We start from the raw sequence: 16,436 nt of genomic DNA, 5'->3' as shown, positions 1-16,436 counted from the left end.
TAGGGGCAAGCTTCTTCGTGTAAAGCCCTGGCTTTCCAGGTGATAGAATTGAGTACCAAATAGCCAGTGTCACTCCTCAGGTTAACATTTTACTCTTTCCCTACCACATAGCCACCTAGCGCTCCATCCTATTCTTTGATACTCTAAGTCACAGGCTACTGCACAGGTGTCTTTAGGTCCTCAATTATTAATTCAGTTTCTCTAACCAACATGGCTGCTCAGACTTTTTCCCTCTCATCATCTCCTTTCTTTCTATTTCTCTCCCCTTTGTCCCTCTCTCCCACTCCCTCCCCTTGACAGAGTCTTGCTGTGTAGTCCAGCCTAACCTTAAACTTGGGAACCTTTTGCCTCAACCTCCTGAGCGTTGTTTCCAAAGCTCACCACAAACATATCTGTACTTCTTCCTTACCATCCCTCTGTCACCAGACAGTGGTGATCTCGGTGTTGGTCATCTGTGCTCTTCCCTCATCCCCTCCCTCTCCTCTTCCCTTTCTCATTCTTTTCTCCTTTCTTTTGTCCTCCTCTTATTCCCCCTTTTCCTTCTTCAGTTTTTTGAAATGGCCTCACTCTGTAGCCTAATAATGTCCTAGAGCTTTTAGTGATCCCCCTTCCTAGGCATCTGATTGCTAGAATTATTGGACTGGAGTTAGAGATAGTTGCGAGCCACCATACAGGCCCAGATCCTCCCCCAAGTGCTCTTAACCACTGAGCCATCTCTCCAGGCCCATATAAGCAAATTTTTAAATTATAGCTTACCTATATAAGGACTTAAGTTGTATACAATGAAGTTTAGAATATGTGTCTTTTACTTAAGATTTATTTCTAATTTCTCTGTGATTTCTTATTTGTCCTATCGATTCGTTATATGTTTGTTACTTTTCCTCTTCATGCTTTTTTGGATATGGTTATTGATTTCTAATGTAAGAAAACACATGCTTCATGACTCCTGTTCTTCTCCAGTGAATACAACTAACATTATGATCTGGCATTTCTTCTCCTTGGTAGATGTTTTGTGTGCACTTGAAAGTCACGTATGGTGATGTGCACCTTAACCCAAACACTTGGGAAGCGTAGGCAAGAGGGCTACCATGAGTTTGGGGCCAACTTTTGCTAAATAGTAGGTTCTAGGCCAACTTGGGCTACACAGTAAGACACTGTTTCTAAAAAAGGGCATTCTTAAGTTGGTGAGTAATTGAAAGGATTATCCAACTATTTTATGCCCTTACTGATTACCAGAAAACCAGACAAAATGTCTGGTTTCTCCAACCATTTATGATACAGTGATGCTAATTCATTCAGCTATGAGTATGGTTTAGTCTGTTATTACTTTCCTTTTCACTTCTCACACTGCTGCACATGCTGAAGGTGTGTGCAGCCACTCCAAGTTTTCATAGCATTTTTGATGGTGTTCCTTGTTTTATCCTCTACTTTTCATCTAAGTATGTTTTGTGTCTAAAGTATGTTTCTGTTAAACTGTTAAACAAGCACAGGAAGCTTTGGCTATTTTTTATCCAGACTGCCATGCTCTTTTAATTGGACTATTTGGACTATTTATATTTAATGTAGTTATTGATGTTACTGGGTTTAAGTCTACTTATAACTTTGTTAATTGTTTTTACTTGTCTGTTTGATATTTGACAATTGTTACTTTTTCCTTCATCTTTTTGGAGTAACTGACTTAAACATTTTAAAAATTTATCTTCTTCACAGGTTTTTTAAGCTATGTTATTCTCTGTTGTTATTTTAGAGATTGTTCTTTGAAGTTATTTTATACTATTTGATGTTTAGGATAAAGACTTTTCAACATTTACTCCATTTCCCTCTTGTCCTTTGTGCTATTGTTGCATACAATTCGCATGCATTTGTTTTATGAGCTTTATAATGCACTATTATTTTGATTTCAAATTTTCTTTGAGAAAATTAAGGAGAGGAAGAGCATACATACACATAATCCCATTCCCTCATGACCTTCTTTATCTGGTGTTGTATGGCTTCCCGTTTGGCCTAAAGCATTTCTCTCAACAAATGCACACCAGAAATAGGCTCACTCAGTTTCTGTGTGTGAAAATGTCTTCTCTCTGTACTTAGAATACAGCTGATTGGGAAAGCCCTGGCATGTATGAAGCCCTGGGTTCAAGATCTAGTACTGCAAAGAAAGAAAAAGAAAGTAAAATGTGTTCCCTCTGCCTTCCTGTTTCTAGGATGTTTTTACTAGGTCAAGAATCATGTCTTTTGTCTCCTCAGCTTCCCTTCCCTAGTGTGTGTATAATGGGTTTTTCTTTTTCTCTGACTGCATCTGAGAGTTTTCTTTTTCTTTTCTTTCTTCCTTTTTTTCCTTTTTTCTTTTTCTTGATGATTTCTGCCTGGATGTATTTTCTTTGCATTTATCCTGCTGCTTGGGTTTATTAATAAGCTTTGAAATCTATGGGGTTTGGGGGGTTAAATTTGAGAAAAGACTAATAATTCCTACAACATCACCTTTACTTTCTTTACCCCTGCTGGGATTCCGGTTACATATGTGTTATCACTTGGTCCCAGGCGTCTCTTTGTATATTATTCCTCATCTTTAAAACAACTCTTTTGGGGGCTGGAGAGATGGCTCAGAGGTTAAGAGCACTGACTGCTCTTCCAGAGGACCCGGGTTCAATTCCCAGCACCCACATGGCAGCTCACAGCTGTCTGAAGATCCAGTTGCAGGGGATCTGACACCTTCATACCATTGCACATAAAATAAAGTTAAATAAACCATAAAAATATTTTAAAAAAAACCAACTCTTTTGTTGCTGGTCACTTGACTTCAAATTTTACAGTGCCCAGAATCTTTGCCAATACATTTTAACTTTTAATTGAATTAAACAAGCAAACAAACAAACACAGGATCCCAGTTTGTGTCCCAAGCTGGTCTTGAACTTGGACCCACCTGCCTCAGTCCCGAGTGCACATCACATCCAACCGCCTGCATGCTTTTACATTTCAGACATTGTGGTAGAGTTTTCAGGTCTTGGATTTCTGTTGCTGTTGAGTTTCTGTTTATCATCTCTTTTCATGGGTTGTATCGTCTTCATCTGGAAAGTCTTTGGCAGATTCCTTGTGTGGATGCATGCCCCTGACTGTCCATTGCTGGAGCCTGTGGAGTCACATTACTGGAGCATCCCACAGTTACAGTTGATGGGTTTTGTGTCTGCGCATGAAGCATCTCGATTCAACGTGTGTCATATTTGACCTTCTGATCACCCTCAGAAACACAAGAATACACACTGAAATATACACTAAATATACACTAAAGCAATTAGAGCTAAGTTAGGCAATATCCAAGATGCCACAGACGAGGGAAGTAAGGCTGTAGAACATTCTGAGCGCGGAATGTTGATTGCAGAGCAGGTCCTTGCATGCTTTCTGACTTTTCATTCCATGCCAGACACTGGATAAACAGTAAACAGTGGGTCTGAGTGGTCGAGGACTCCCCGTGGGTCTCACCCGTGTTTAGCATGATGTTGCAGCTGCTGTTTGCAGTGCTTTCTTCACCTTGGACTCGACTTGCATTTCCCTGGGACCCCAGCCTGGTGTGGATGTAGAAATGTGTGATTCCTGTATGTCCTCTGCCATCACCAGTTTTGCCTCTTCTTGGCAGGACGTGAGGCTGGGTAGCTGAGGATATTGGCTTGTTCTTCAGCCACTTGGCGTGGTGTCTGTCCCTCGCCGTGCTGCGTGGTGTCTGTCCCTCACCGCGCTGCTTTGCTCCTCCACTCTGACACGGAGTGACAGCCTGGCTGCCGGAGCAGGCGAGCAAGTCCCTGGCTCTGCTCTCCAGAAAGAGCACCTCTTGGGTGGGAAGCCCTATGTATCTGTTCTTTGGGCCCTGGGGGCAAGAGGTCCCCATTCTCTCCTCTGTTCTGCTCCACACTGTGCATGGAAATGGAAAGAAAGGAAGTTCCTGTTATTTTCCTACCTGTGATTGTCTGTAGGCTGCAGCCTCCGACTGTCCAAGCCTCTTCCTGTAGTGTCTGCGATGGTGGAGGATCGAGGAGGACCCAGACCATGTACACTGCGAATCATTTCACTCTAAAGGATTCAGTTGCATTTTAGACACCAAATAAACGTGGCTGGAGAGGTAGTATAGTGGTTAAAAACACTGCTCTTGCAGAGAACCCTGATTTTGTTCCCAGCACAAGGCTTACGGCCTTACAAGACTACTTACAACTGCCTGTAATCCTACTTCCATGGGTCCAGCAAACTGAACTTCACAGGCACCTGGACTCATGTAGTGCAGATAAATTCACACAAGCATGCACACATATACATAAGTAAATATTTTCTAAAAAAAAACAATAACAACAAAAGGTCTGTCGAGGGGGACTATGATCTTGACTCCCTTGCCTCAGGTCAAGGAAAAGATCCACAGGCCAAACTAGGCTTGTTATGTCTTTTTATGCCAGGTCCTCTGCAGAGCTTGACTTTGTATGTGGAGATGTGACTTTGAGGATTGGAGTAATTCAGCAATGGTAGTTGGCGGGTTCTGTGTGTGTCTAAAAGGCAAAACATCTCTATTCAACATGCATGCTTCACCTTTCTCATTGCTCCCAGATCCACAGAGGGAAGAGCGACTGAGTGCCATAAGAGCGATTAGATCTGATTTATAGTGTTCAAGATGCACCAGAAGAGAGAGGTGATGGAGCAGCACAGTCTCCGAGAGATCAAGCTTGGCTTCCAAAGAACATGAAATCCTGTTCAGTGCCCTCTGCTCCTGTCACTTGATATGCTGGTTGCTGTTGACAGTGCTAGCCAAGACTTCCTAGAAAACAAAACAAAACAAAACACAAAAAAGGTTGACTATTTCATCTTTGACAAATTTAACATCTTTTTAATTGGAGAGAGAATAGCTTCTCTCTACTAGAAAAAAACCTTCATATTATAGAGGTAGCAGAGATAATGTCCTGGTCAAATCTAAGGCAGTGGAAATATTTGCATTCTTGTGAGGGAGATAATTCACAGAAAAATGATCTCCAGGGCTTATATCAGACCACCTTCTGCTGTTCGAGATAATGGCAAGTTCAACTGGAGAGAGACTTGAGTAAAGTAATAGTCTCCTTTCTTAAAGGGACTGGAGGGATGACTGGAGAGCATTGGCTACATTTGCAGAGGACCCCAGTACAGTTCCCAGAACCACATGATAGCTATCATCAGCAACTCTATTTTTCAGGATCTGACACCCTCTTCTGGCCTATATTGGTACTATACACACATAGTGCACATACATGCAGGCAAAATACCCATACACATAAAAATAAATCTTTAAAAACAATATTTCAGAAGCTAGGCAGGATGGCATATACCTGCACTCCATCAGTCAGGAAGCTGGAGTAGGAGTTCAAGGTCATTCTCAGCTACAAAACAGAATCTCAGCACTGATCTGTCTGAAAGGATGATAGGCACACTGGTGGGTCTTTTACACAGTAGCAGACTATCGTGCTATGTGTTGTAGCGGTTTCTATGAGTGCATTTTTAGGCAGTAATATTTTCTGTAATAACAATGTCATTGGCAACCTCATGACGGGTCTGACCGTGATATACAAAATGAGTGTCTCTTTCACAGCTATAAACATTTGCTTGAACAATTTAATTGATGGTGTCATTGCATCTGCTTCAACTGGGAAAAGCTTCTCAAAATGGAAAAGGGAGCACAAATTATGAGGGAAATGTGGGACTCTAACAGCATAATTACTGGGTTTGCTGAAACGAATTCAGAAAAAGTTACTTGGGGAAGCAAGGTCCAACTGCTGCTGAGTCTCGTGGGTCCCACTGCCACTCATCCAACCCTGCAGGAAGACATTATTCCAGGATTTCCACTGATAGATTTAAGCTTGTTTTTCAGCGTAGTCATCTTAAAGAAATGTTTGCCAGGTGGGAGGATGGAAAGTACTTTATTACTGTGTTAATAAGCTTCCTGGCTCTGTTATAACCTGTGAGGACACCTTACAGGGGAAAGACTTATTTGGGCTCATGGGCTCAGAGGTGACTGACTGGCTCCATTGCTTTTGGGCCAGTGGTGAGGTGGAGCATTGTAATGAAAGCACGTGATAGAGGAGGCCATTTATTACTTCATGACAACCAGGGGACGTAAAGAGAGAGGGGAGGGGGCAGGAGGCGTATCCTTCTAAGGCACTCCAACCAGGCCCCACCTCCTTTTTGTCCAATTGACTATAACCACATCAATGGAGCAACCAATAGCCATCATGGCTATGGGGCCACCGTAGACATTCCCTGGGGCAGAGACAAGCTGAGAGAACTGATGGGCACACCATGACAATGGAGTGCTCTGGTTGGACTGGATGGTGTGCGGGTCTACAGTGCAGCAGACTCGAGGCCCCACTTTATACTAAATCCACTTGGTCTCTTGCTTGTCATTGTCAAAAACACAGATCAAGGTAAGAATGGGGTCCTGGGGCAGAAAGAGATGAAACTAAGGTTTGAACCCTCAGATCCCTCGGAAGAAGCAGCCCCTCGTTTTAAATTTTTCAGTCATCTTGTTGGGCTGTTTTGTTGCCTCCCTCACCCCTGGAAGGTCCTAGGATCCAAGGACACATTACACTCATTTATTCTCAGGCACCTACAAGAGCTCCTGTGGAAGTGTGCTTTGCCATGTGATGGCCCCCAGCCATGGTTCCCACAGACTGCATTTCCCGTAAGATAGCCCCCACCTGCCTAGAGGTAGTGTGGGCAGGTACTCACCTCTTTCATCCAAAATTCCCTGTACACAGACAGCCCTTTTCAAATGACAGGCAGCCTGACCAGGACCAGCACCAGGACCGTGTAGTGACCGTGTAGTGACCATTGATTTCTTTGGGAATGTTCTCGGCCCACTCCTGGGATGTGGGAGGGAATAAACCTCAGGACTTTCTTGGCCCTGGGGAGTGCACAGGGCGTGGCTTTGTCTATCTCCCATTGCCCCCTCAGCTCCACTGAAAAGGAGGTTCTGAAAAAACTGCTGGGCCCAATCTGGTTGGTCTTTGTCACAGTCAAGGCTGCCTCAGCTTCACTGATAAGGTCTGCTCTCGAGGGAGACACCTGTGAAAATGGAGCGCTCAGGTGTAAAAGATGCTGTCCTTGTCCAGCCTGGAGTCCTGGTTACTTCTGAGGCCCAGAGACTGGAGAGAGAGGTCAGTCATCGTGTTTGTCAGTCTGAGGGGCCTCAGCAATGCCACCAGGGCTAGGCCAGGTCTGGGAAAGCTGGAAGCTTAGGCCTTCTGAATAGCATGGCCTCAAATCCTGCTGCTGTTTGCTTCCTAGCCTTAAATCCGCCAGGGACTGCTCTCCACATTGCAACAAAATCTATGTATGTAGACGTGCACATCAAGGAACCCCACTGGAGTCAAAAGGCCCATCAAAGATGTGACAGTCGAGGTCAACTCTGGCATGTCGGGGAGGGCCATCTGGATCAGAGAACTGGTCCCACTCTGGTGAGCTGGTAAAGTCTCAAGTATCTGTCTACACTGTACCAGCGAGTGTCTGCCCTGGCCACGCTCAGCCAAAGCCATGTTGCATTTGTCCTCCCTAGAAAGTAATTCTGGCTTTCTGAGTTTTCATGGGGGCAAAGGTAGACCCACGTCCAACTGAACAGTTATCGCAGATGCTGTTCTGGTTACAATAATCACTAGCTTCCCTGTTGTCTTTCCCTATAAGGAACAGGCTAAAGAACAGGCTTTTCTTAACCTGAATTTTGAAGAGTCTTTTTGAGGAAACGTTGTCCATTCTCCTTGGGCACTGTTCGTGGCGGCCTTCTTTATTTAGGTGTAGCGTGTCCAGCCTCTTTCACCTGTCTGAAACCGTGTTTCTGGTACTAACAGTATCAGAAAAGGAACCCTCCCAGGTTGGTTCCAACTTGTCTCTTTCCTGACAAGAAAAATTAAAAAGATGCAATTATTTTTTTTTCTTATTTATGTACATGTGTGAGATTGCATGAATGTATGTGCTGCACATGTGTGTAGAACCTGTGGAACCCAGAAGAGAGCTCTAGATGCTTTGGAACTGAATTTACGGGCAGTTGTAATCTACCTGATGTGGGTGCTGGGATCCAAATCCTGGTCCTCTTCAAGAAGAACGGTTGCTCTGAACTGTGGAACCTTCTCTCCAGCCTTTCTAGCTCTTATCAGCATTCAGTCCTACGCTGGAAGGGAAGAACTGGAAATTCCAGTGGAGGGGTCTAGACAAGAAGGCCTTAGAACCTAAGAGAAAACCAAAAGGAGGAGAGATCCAGCTCATAGTTTTTACCAAAGTCATCTTTAGTGGGTGGGAAAGTCACTGGCCTGCCCGTGGTGTGGTCACTCACAGCATTTCATGAGGGGCTGTTGGATTCTCAGCAAGCATTTGATCCAAAGCAGTTTAGTCTCTAGGATTAGCCTAGTACTTTATCGTTTAAGGGTCTTCGTCGTGGTTTCAGTTTCATCTGAGGAGAGAGGGTACCAAGGCATTTTGCAGTTCCAGTTAGTATCTCTGCTGGCTTGTCTTGTGTCACCTTGACACAAGCTAGAGTTATCTGGGAGGAGGGTACCTCAACTGAGAAAATGCCTCCGTTAGATCAGGCTGTGAGCCAACCTGTAGAGCATTTTCTTAGTTAGTGATTGATGGGGGAGGGTCCAGTCCATTGTGGGTGGTGCCATCCCTGGGCTGGTGGTCCTGGGTTCTGTAAGAAAGCAGGCTGAACATGCCATAGGGAGCAAGCCAATAAGCGGCATCTTTCCATGGTCTCTGCATCAGTTCCGGCTTCCGTTTGAGTTGCTGTCCTGACTTCCTTTGACATGAACAGCAATACAAAAGTGTAAACTAAATAAACTCTTTTCTCTCCAAGTTTCTTTTGTCATGGTATTTTATCACAGCATTGAAAACCCTAAGACAGTATCCAAGGCTCCCATTATTCAAGTTTCTATTTTGTGTTAAATCTCAGGACCAAATGCTAAGAATGTTATTGTTACTTAATTGGCTGTAGTACTGGGGAGTGGAGATGTGTCAAGCAATTAGTGAGGTGGTTCACAGTAACATTAACTATCTCAGTCCACCTGCCTTAGGCATCTCAGTTAGTGCACCTAGATGCCTTCATACCTTGGAATGACCTGAGCCTAGAATTTCTTTCCCCTGAAGCTGTTTGTGAAGGTTCTGATTATGAACTCTACAATGGGCCACACAACTAATGATGGCTATTTTTGTTATAGTGTAGATCCATATATATATATATATATATATATATATATATATATATATATATATATAATGTTTTTAGAATAGCTACACATTGTCTGGGAACACAGTGACCTCTTTCATATATTGAAACCAGCCTTTTTTTTTTTTTTTTTGAGACAGAGTTTCTCTGTGTAACAGTTCTGGCTGTCCTGGAACTCATTTTGTAGACCAGGCTGGCCTCAGACTCAGAGATCCGCCTGCTTCTGCCTCCCAAGTGCTGGGATTAAATGCGTGTGGCACCACCACCTGGTTTGAGACCAGTACCCTTACTGATGTGGCCAGCATTTCCCTCCTACCAGGTAGAACCCACTTCCCCTCTATTATTTTGGTAACCCCTATGTCAGTTTTCTGTTTTTCTTCCACCCTTGAAAATATTTTTTAAATGATTTTATTATTATTTTTGTGCATTGGTATTTTGCCTGCATATATATCTGTGATAAGGGTGTTTAGGTCTCCTGGAACGGGAGTTACAGACAGTTGTGAGCTGCCATGTGGGTTCTGCGAATTGAACCCTGGTCCTCTGGATGAGCAGCCAGTGCTCTTGACAACTGAGCCATCTCTCCAGCCCCAACCACCTGAAAAATTTGAAGTGGTTATGGTTTGGGAAAGGTGGGGACGAGAGGGCATGTTAAAGCTTCAGACTCCATTGCAGTTTCTCTTGCTATCTTATCAGCTAGTCTGTTTCCCCGGGTCTTCAAACTGTGTTTCTTTCGATGCCAGGGGATTTGTACAAGGGCAATTTCTTCAGGTGGTTGTGAATTTTCCAATACCTGAGCAATTAGTTCCTTATGTGTCAAAGTCTTCCTTTTCTGTTAATTAGCCTCCTTTCTGTCCAGATTTCCTCCAAAATATAAAATATGTGGGGGCTGGAGCAATGGCTCAGTAGTTAAGAACCCTGAACGTTCCCGAAGAGGACCCAGATTTGGCTCCCAGCACTGACGTGGTAGTTCAACCACATGCAACTTCAGTCTCAGGGGATTCAGTGTCCTCATCTGACCTCTGCAGGCACCATGCATATGCACTATGTTCATACATACACACAGGAAACATCCCTGCATGCATAGCTGGAGTCCGTATTATAGTCCTTTCATTTGTCTTTAAGATTTTAAAGGCCTGGTTCAAGGCATATTACTCAAATGTCTGGGCAGACCGGTTCTTTGTCATTCATCCACATTCAGTAATCTTTTATTTAATTCTATGAATCTCAGAATACCTGTTGATGTCTTTTCTTCTTGAGTTACACAGAAGGACCCCTCTATACATAGTTTGGCTCCCTGAAGAAAGGGGCATTGCTCATTTCATCATAGACAGACTCAATCAAATTTAAACAATACTATTCTGGGGGCACAGAAGGATCTCTGCACTCAGGAATTCTGCAGGGTTAAAACAGTTGCTAGTGGCTAGGATGGAATCATCTTTCTCTGGGGGAATAGCGTTCCCCCTTCAGGATTCCATAGTCTGTTAGCCATATCCCAGCCTTCTTCTGTAGTCTTTTTACTTGGAGAGCAGTGTTCACAATTAAATACAGCTGCAAAGGTTCCCTTTCAGCTCTCCTTGGGGGCTGGGAGTTACCGATTGAATGCATCCCAGCCATCCCTGTTAGGCTGGGTCTCACGACTTTGACAAGTAGACGGTGGTTGTCTTTTCCCACGATCCTGAGCAAGTGCTCCAAGGGCGGTAGCTTTGTCCTCGCTTACAAAAAGATGAAACGTCTCTACCAAGAGAGGGCTAGGCTAGTGCTAGGGCAGGCTTTAGTTCCTGTTTCATTTGCTGGCCTTAATCTCCGTTACCTCCTCCAGGAGAGGCTGGGGTTCCTGGTCTGGGATTTGTGTGACTTTGGTTGACAGTGTAAACTTCAATCCAGAGTCTGCAGCACCCAACTAGGTCCTTGGTTTGGGGAACAAGGGTGTGGGCATAAATGCCTTGTATCCCAAGAGGAAAGAAAAGTGGGGGAGAAACCCCGAATATGGTTTTGATAAATTGCTCTTTAGGCTTTGTGGCGTGAAAGTGGGAAGAGACTTCAGTGAAGCCCCTCCCTGCCCTCCTCCCACCGCAGGGGGATAGTCTGTTTGTACTATTGCTTTCTTCCACTCTCTGGAGCTTCCCATTCAAAGGCAAACCAACCACTACTTTCCTCTGCCAGATACAAGCCTAGAAAAAAATCTTTAAGGTTGACTATACTGAGCCATTTGTGAGCATAAGGAATCTCCAATAAGAGGGTGTAGGGGTTTGGGAACACGAGATGCCAGTCTGGGCCATCTGGTTTATAGCCTTCAAGACTTGGACCGGTGGATTAAGCTCCATCTGCTCCCCTTACAGAGAATATTGGGGTGTTTCTTGGAATTCAAGGCCCCCAACCCCAAGAAGACTGTTGCTAAATGGGGTCAATCTTTTCATCCCTTCCTGAGGAACTGTGTACTGCTTCCTTTGAAATGTCTCACCTGGTGCTGGAAGGCTGATCTGAATAGGGACACCCTGCAGCCAGGATTATTTCCCTGTTTAACCTTGGGTTCATTTTATCTTCTGTTTTAGAAGCTTGGAGCCACAAAGAGACAAAAAGAGACACCACATTCAGTTCTGTCTGTTTGCAGTCCCTAGTCTCCCCTGAGCCATTAGTCCCTGCCTCCAGGACTGGAGACTCCAGACTGGTTGTCTAGGAGGAGAAAGAGAGGAGGAGAGACAGAGAAGAGGGATACTCAGAATCTACAAAAAAGATTGGCTCACACTTCTACATTACAGTCTGTTATCAAGGGAAGCCAGGGCAGGAACTGAAGCAGAGGCCATGAAGGGATACTGCTTACTGGCTTGCTCTCCATGGCTTGCTTGGCTTTGCTTTTTTATATAATCCAGGATCACTTGTCCAGGTGTGGCACATGCCCAAGGCTGGAGTCATCCAGATCAAGAATGATTTCATTAATCAAGAAAGCACCTCTAAAGCTTGCCTAGAGACCAATATGATAGAGTCATTTTCTTAATTGAGGTTCCCTCTTTCCTGATGACTTCAGTTTGTGTCAAGTTGACAAAACCCAGTGCAGCCTTTGATAGAGAACAGTGCATCGTGTTTACACTTCTCACACTTCTTTTCCGGGGCTTGGAGTGAGGCCCCGCCTGTGCAGTCCCTGAGGGTTTGCTGCCCTCATCAGTTCCCCCTCTACAGTGAGCATACGCAGAGGCTTAGGGGAACCACAGCAGGATGCACCAAAGAAGCCCCTGCAGCCTTCTCCCCTCTCTCTCCCCCAGCCTGTTGAGGAACTCAGCTGTAGTTGGTTTGCCCTTCTGTGCTACCTCCTGCACCTCCAAAGCCCCCGCTGTGGAAGGTGAAACTTCACTGTCAGACAGCCGTGGTCAGGCATGGAAATGACCCAGCACTGTGAGTCACACAGGGCTGAGCCCTGGCTCTGTTGCTGCTATGGCCTGTGCCTTAACTCCTGAGCCACTGTGTCATCAAACACACAGGATGATGCTAATAATCTCCATTTATGAGGGTGTCTGAAATCCCCAAAGCCTTAATTTAGTTTTACACCAGACCTGAGTCACTACTAAGCAGGCCACAGGTGGGGCTCAAGGAGTGGTTCAGGTCAAGGCAGATTCTCTGAGCTTCTCAAACCTGAGGGGGTAGGGACAGCTGATAGCTTCCGGAGCAGGGAGAGTCAGCTTTCTTTAACAGGAAGGCCTCGGGTAGGTCAACTTTGAATAGACCCACATCTCTGAGTGCATGGGCAACAGGAACTGGACTTGGTGGGAGGGGGTCTGCAGTGGGTCTAGGAGAGGACTGAGGGCTGAATATGCTCAAAATACTCTGTATGTTTATACAAAGCTTTCAGAAATTAATAAAAGATATTACATTAGAAACAAAACCCTGGGCGACATAAGCATAGGACGTGAGTGCAAAAGCAGGGTGACAGGTCCTATTACAGGAGAAATAGAGAGTGTCTTCCTGAAAGTCCAGTCATTGAGACACACTGGCTCTGACCTATCTATCAGTGGCTGATTCACCAAGGGCTTCCTGGTTCCGTGGCATGGTTGTTTGGAGGAATTAGGTCACTGGGGCATGGTTGGGTGCTCTGTGTTGTCCCGGTCATCTGTCTTTCTCTCATGAGGTGGCCAGCCCTGTTGCACCCCATCCTTTTACTTACCATAGGCCCCAAACAATACAGCCAGTCTATCATGGAATGAAACCACTGAAATTTGAGCCAAAATATAATCTCCTTTTAATGGCCGATCTTGGCTGTCAAATTGATTACCCAAGCAGCTGGGCACATCTGGGATCACTGGAAGTGGGAAGACCCACCCTTAAATCTGGGCTACATCTTCTTGGTGGCAACCTGTAGTAGGAGGCTGCTTGTTTGTTTCCTGGCTACCCAGACTCCCAAAGTAACCACTCAGAAACTATATTAATTAAATCACTGCTTGACCTATTAGCTCTAGCTTCTTGTTGGCTAGCTCTTGCATCTTAATTTAACCCATCTCCATTAATCTGTGTATCGCCATGACACTGTGGCTGACCAGATAAAGTTTCGGCATCTGTCTCCAGTGGGCTACATGGCTTCTCTAAACTCCACCTTCCTTCTCCCAGCATTCAGTTTAGTTTTCCCTGCCTAGCTCTGTTCTGCCCTGCTTTGCTATAGGCTCAAAGCAGTTTCTTTATTAACTAATGGTATTCACAGCACACAGAGGGGAATCCCGCATCACTCCCCTTTTCTGTTAAAATAAAAAGAAAGGTTTTAACTTTAACATAGTAATATTACATAGAACGAAATAGGTATCAAGTAAGAATTACAGTTACAATATTTATATCTACTTTATCTTTTATCATAACTAAAGAAAAACTATCACTATAAATTCTTCAACTGTATCAAAGACTCCAGAAGGATATAATATTACTTAAGTAAACAGGAAGTGCATTGTAAACAACTTCCAAAACTCTTGAATTGACAGAGACCTCTCGCTGCCTGGACAGTCACCCAAAGTTCTTCTGTAATGTTGGAGCATCCATCTTCAGCCTACAGGCCCATAATATCCAGCAGACTTTTCCATGAAGCAGGAAATTTCAAAGACAGTTTTGCTTATATTGATAGTTTGTCAGTCACTTTTTTTCTGTGTCCTGCAGAACATCTAGCAGACTCTTTCATGAAGCAGGAACCCTGAAGGACAGTCTCACCTTTAGGCAAGTTCAGCAGTCATTTCTCTGGGGGTTCTATATGTCCACTTCACACAGCATACCATCAAGCAGTCCAGGCAAGAGCAGTTTCTTGCCCAAATGGCTAACAAACTCCATAAGGAGCCTCTTCGATGCCCATCTTCCTCTTGAAGTAATTGGTGCTGCTAGGACCAGATATGTCTCATTGTCATGAAAAGTCCTAACTTCTTAAAACATTTTTCTGAAGGTCTCTGAAATATTTGAAGAATACCTATCCATCTGAAAAACATCTCTATACATCTAGAAAACCTAACTAACATGACTACAGGCTTGACTATTATAGATGATTATCTATTAACCTATATTTCTTAATTATACATTATATTTTTAAATGAACTGCACAATCACAATGCTTTAATCAAGAGAAGAAATATACATCAATAGACCAAGATCCATACCAATTCAAATTAATCATTTCTATATCATGCATGCAAAAATCAAAAGTTTCCTTCTATGTTCTTTTATACGGGTTGCTGATAGGGGATTCCCCTCTGTATGCTGTAAATACCTATGGTTAATAAAAAAAAAACTGCTTTGAGCCTATAGCAAAGCAGGGCAGAACAGAGCCAGGCAGGGAAAACTAAATTGAATGCTGGGAGAAGAAAGGCAGAGTTTATAGAAGCCATGTAGCCCTGCCCACTGGAACTTTATCCGGTCAGCCACAGCCTTGTGACGATACACAGATTAATGGAGATGGGTTAAATTAAGATGTAAGGGGTAGCCAATAAGAAACTAGAGCTAATAGGCCTAGCAGTGATTTAATTAAGACAGTTTCTGAGTAATTATTTCGGGAGTCTGGGCAGCAGGGAAATGAACAAGCGACCTACTACAAATTGACACACCAACATGGTACTGACTACATCCACGTAAACAGGTTTCATGAAAGAGTCTGCAAGACATTCTCCAGGACACAGAAGAAAGTGACTGACAAACTACCAACATAGGCGAAACTGTCTTTGAAATTTCCTGCTTCACAGAAAAGACTGCTGGATATTATGGGCCTGTAGGCTGAAGATGGATGCTCCAACATTACAGAAAAACTTTGGGTGACTGTCTAGGCAGTGAAATGTCTCTGTCAATTCTACTTAGGTAATATTATATCCATCTGGAGTCTTTGATGGAGTCAAAGGATAGATATAGTTTTTTTAGTCATGATAAAAGATAAAATAGATATAAATAGTGTAACTATAATTCTTGCCTGATACCTGTTTTGTTATATGTAATATTACTAAGTTAAAATTGAAACCTTCCTTTTTATTTAAATAGAAAAGGGAAGGTGATGTGGGATTCCCCTCTGTATGCTGTGAATACCAATGGTTAATAAACTGTTTTGCACCTGAACAGGGAATAGAGGTAAGTAGGGAAAACTAAACTGAATGCTGGGAGAAAGGACTGGAGTCAGAGAGAAGGCATGGAGCCACCACCAGAGACAGACTTGCTGAAACTTTGCTGGTAAGCCACTGCCACATGGCAATACATAGATTAATGGAAATGGATTAAATTAATATGTAAGAGCTAGCCAATAAGAAGCTAGAGCTAATAGGCCAAGCAGTGATTTAATTAATATAATTTCTGTGTGATTATTTTGGGAGTTTGGGTGGTCGGGAAATGAACAAGTGGCCTCCCTACTACACATGCTTGTCTTCAATCTCTCTAGCAAGTTCATGTAAGCTGTTGCTGAGGCATTCCTTCACTGATGTTTGAACCTACTCCTTCAGGACTCCCACACGGACTGAAGGCCCACAGCTCTCTAGAGCCTTCCAGGACTCTAGCAGTAGAATGGAACTGTGAAGACGTGCAGTCTGAGCAACTACTGTATTATTGGCCTTTCTCTCAGGAGAGAGGCCATTGCCAGACTACCCAGACCACAGCTTGTAAAGCACTCTAGACCCCTTCCCACTTATATCTATTTAGACTCATTCTGGCAGTCCCATCCCTGTGGAGAGCCTCGACTACTGCGCTTCTTTGTTGGTGCTTCATCACAGCAATGCAAAGTTCACAC

The sequence above is a fragment of the Myodes glareolus genome, chromosome 8 (assembly GCF_982192425.1).
Source record: "Myodes glareolus chromosome 8, mMyoGla1.1, whole genome shotgun sequence".
In the NCBI taxonomy this organism is placed as follows: Eukaryota; Metazoa; Chordata; class Mammalia; order Rodentia; family Cricetidae; genus Myodes; species Myodes glareolus.
This window is presented reverse-complemented; position numbering follows the sequence as displayed.